Below are 4,441 nucleotides of genomic sequence, written 5' to 3'. Positions count from 1 at the left end.
GAAATTGTTCCGTATATGAAAGGGGTTGTCGGGTTGTCCGCTCCTCAACGCCTCGCTCTTTACGCTAAGTTTGACTCTTTGCCGCAACTCTACTTTTAAAACAATTAAAAACTTTAGCGTAAAGAGCAAGGCGTTGAGGAGGGGACAAAACCTTTCATATACAGAATTAATTCTATTCGTTCCAAGCTTTAATGTCGTTCCTTACTTGCAGTTAAAAAAAACTCGTTTTTATTATTTAATTTCTGAACGTTTTTGAATTAATACAAGTTTGGATTTTGGCTCGTCGCCCATTAATAAATAAAATGAAATGTATATATTAATTTTTTGGGGTAAATGGCTTTCTCATAGTTTTGATCGGACGATTATGATAAGAAAAGGGGCAGAGGAGGAGGCCTATTTGCCCTCCAATCTCTGGTCATTTAAAAATACAACTAGATTTTCTTATATTTTTTTACGAACAATTTTGTTTGTAATAAACATGTGTACATTACGAATTAACTTACGGAACAAACTTCAATATTTTTGTATTTATATCACGTAAATTAGGGGGATAGGCCCCTCGTCATATTTTGCTCTTTGCGCTAAAGCTTGATTTTTATACAAAATCCTTAAAAATGACCCCTGAATCACAAAGGTTGTAGAATAAATACTTGAAATTACTAAAATACTTTAGCGTAAGGAGCAAGGTGCTGTAGAAGAGACGAACCCCCTTGTGTACATAATATTTTATGTTCGTTTTAAGTTTTAATGCTATTCATTACTTTCAATTGAAAAACAAATTATTTATTTTCTCATTATCTTTTTTAAATAATGCTGGAAGATCCTGCTACCCCTTCATGGAAATTCTCTTCCCTCATGAAAAATTCCTCCATAGAGAGATCCCCCCACGTATCCCCCAGCACACCCCCACCCCAACGCGAAAAAGTCCCCCCGAAGACGTCTGTACACTTCATAATAACCATTACTATATCTAAACAATGGTCAAAGTTTGTACAGCCCCTCCCCCGGGGACTATGGGGGGGGGGGGTTAAGTCGTCCCCAAAGACATGGTTACTAGGTTTGTTACTAAGCTGAACAAAATGGCTATCTCAAAATTTTGATCCACTAACTTTTGGGGGGAAATGTACGTGGGAGGGGTCTAGTTGTCCTCCAATTTTTTGTAAAACTTCTAATTTCCGTTAGAATGAGCCTTCTTGCGACATTCTACGACCACTGGGTATATACAATCACCCCCGAGAAAAACAAACAAACAAATAAACAAACATCCGTGATCTGTCTTCTGGCAAAAAATACGAATTTTCGAATTTTTGTAGATAGGAGCTTGAAACTTCTATAGTAGGTTTCTCTGATACCCTGAAAATGATAACGTGATTTTCATTAAGATTCTATTACTTTTAAGGGATGTTACCCCCTATTTTCTAAAATAAGAGAAATATTCTCAGGCTCCTAACTTTTGATGGATAAGATTAAACTTATATATTTAAAATCACCATTAAAGTGCGAATCTATTGATGTAACTATTGGTATCAAAAATTCTGTTTTTTAGTTTCGGTTACTATTGAGGTCGCTCCTTACTACAGTTCGTTACCACAAACTGTTTGAAAATAAATACAACATTGGCAATCGTAATTCATTCAGTCAATAAAGGTTTTAGAGTGTAAGTGTCAAACTAGGAAAAATCATTTTATATTAAACATTAGCTCTTTTTTCATTACTTCTTTCAAGACATCTTAACAATTGGAGTAATTTTAGATATAGTTCCTGTCAAAATCTGAAGAACTAAGCACATTGTCCGGCATCCACACAGTTCTTGATATCCAAAAACGATGAAGTAAGCCTTAAAAATGTCATGCAGAGCTATTTGGAGAGGGTGAGGCAACTGAGAAAGCTAACATAATTACCATGATTGAAGTGGACGGAGGAATCATTTACCTGAGTCAGGGGGGGGGGAGGAAACCGACCTTGATTAAGTTATTTCTTTGGTTTGGCTTGTTTTTCTTATAGTTAAGTCGAGAGGGGGGTTGTATTTGTATTTTATTTTCTACTCACTTTGTGATTTTTTTTTTTTCATCTGTTTACCTGTTGAGAATGTTTGACGAGACCATTAATTTTGATTTCTGATTGCTTTTTTGTTTATTGATTGTTTGATAGCAGCCAAAAATCATTTCTGAGACCACAGGGGGGAGGGAGGAGAAGGTTACGTGGGAGGATATTTACATTGAAGAGTTGTACATGGGGAAAGAGAATTTCTGTGAAGAAGGTGCTAGATTTCCCAGCATTATTTAAAAAACAATCAGCAATTAAATGGAAAAACAAGTTTTTTCACTTGAAAGTAAGGAATAGAATTAAAACATAAAACGAACATAAATTATTACGTATATGAGGGGGTTCGTACCCTCGTCAAGGCTTCGCTTTTGACGCAGTTGCGTCATTTGGGGAGGGCAGGGGGGCCATGGCTCCCTCCCTGATTTCTGAAGTGGCCCAATTTCAACCTCGTAATTCTTTGTTTATTCGTCCTTGATCTACTTTTTTCTCTTATTTCACCGCATTTCTATTGTGAATAATTACTAAGTAGCAAATTCAAGACACTCGACGATTATTATATTTCAAGAAAGTATCCTGTTTTTGCCGTTCTCCCTAATTAATTTATGGTTACCCTTTTGGTATGGGTTCGTAAAGTCCTTTCTGGGCTCGGAGACTTTGAAATGTCTCCAGTAATTAATTAATCCCGTCAGTCGCCAAATTTTTGTGTAGGCTAACATATGGCTTGGATAACATATGGCTCTTGATGGCTTGGAAAATGATTTTGATTTATTTATTGATAAGTGGTGTAAGAAAGAGAATAAAAATAAAGAGAGTTTTCAAAGTTGGAAGAATTTAATTATTAGTAGAGTAAGAAATAAAATATATTCTAACTTAAAAAATAGTAACACTAAATCATTATTTTATAATGCGAAGATTAAACAAGCAATTGCTAATCTAAAGAATGAATTTGTAATTGTGCCAGTGGATAAAGCTAATAATAATTTTGCCATAATTTGTCAGAAGCTGTATTGTGATATCTTAAAAAGGGAGTTATGCACAACTAATGTTTATGAAAAGGTAAATATAGAGGATGAGAATTTAATTGAAAAGACTGAAGAAATACTTTTTAAAAATTTTAATATTAAAATAAATGACAATGATAAAAAGTTCCCTTTCCTATATTGGACTGTAAAATTTCATAAGAATCCCCCTAAACCACGGTTTATTGCTGGAGCAGCTAAATGTCCAACCCGAATTGCTGCTACTGACCTCTCTTTAATTTTAAAGGAAATTGTAAATAAACTTAAAACCTATTGTTCTGGTATTAAAAAATTTTCGAATTTTAATCCATATTGGAGTGTTAATAATTCACTGCAGGTGATAGATTCTTTAACAATGGTTTCAGCTAAAAGAATTGAGTCTTTCGATTTTGCGACAATGTATACTAATTTATCACTTAATTTAGTGTTTGATAATTTAAAAACTGTTATAAAGAAATCTTTCCTCTTATCTAGTAAAAGGTTCTTAAAAATAGACAGTTATAATAAAAAAGCCATATGGACAAACTGCTTTAATACTACAGTTAACTTGAGATGTTACAGCTTGGATATTATTTTTGAGTTATTGGAGTTTGTTTTATACAATACTTATATAAGATTTGGGGGTGATTTGTACAAGCAAATTATGGGGATTCCCATGGGGGGGAATGCCAGCCCATTTATAGCTGACTTGTTTTTAAGTCAACTAGAATATAAATATATGATGGATAAGAATAATCCAATTAATTTAAAACATGCTTTGTCAAATAATAAAAGATATTTAGATGATATTTTGGTCTTAAATTGTAAGGATTTCATTGATATTTCTAAAAATATATATCCATCAGAGCTTATTCTTGAGCCTAGTCATGGCGCTGGTCGTGAAGATCATTTCTTAGATTTAAATATTAATATTTGTGATAATAATAAATTAAGTTTTAAAATGTATAATAAAACGGATGATTTTGATTTTGAAGTGATTAGTTTCCCATTCCCTGAAAGTAATATACACTCAAATATCACATATTCAGCGTTTTTCTCACAGTTACTTCGTTATGCAAGGATTTGTAGTAATTATGTTGATTTTAAAAATAGATGTAAAATCTTAAGCCAAAAATTGATATCAAGAGGTTTTTCTGCAAATAAATTAACTTGGCAATTTAAAAAATTTAGTTTTCATTATAACGAACTTTTAAATCAATATCAAAAGAATTATCTAGAAATACTTAAAGAAATTCTTAACTAATTTCGGAGGTTCGAGAAATGTTGTCACAGCGCCATTTATTTTGAATTGTGTTTCTAATTGAGCGGATTTTTTAAAAAATTAGCCACATGGTAAAGATGAATTCTATAATTGTTTAGTTCATTCAGGTTTTTTG

This window comes from Artemia franciscana, chromosome 19 (genome assembly GCF_032884065.1).
Source record: "Artemia franciscana chromosome 19, ASM3288406v1, whole genome shotgun sequence".
NCBI lineage: Eukaryota > Metazoa > Arthropoda > Branchiopoda > Anostraca > Artemiidae > Artemia > Artemia franciscana.
Note: the sequence above shows the minus strand (reverse complement) of the source record.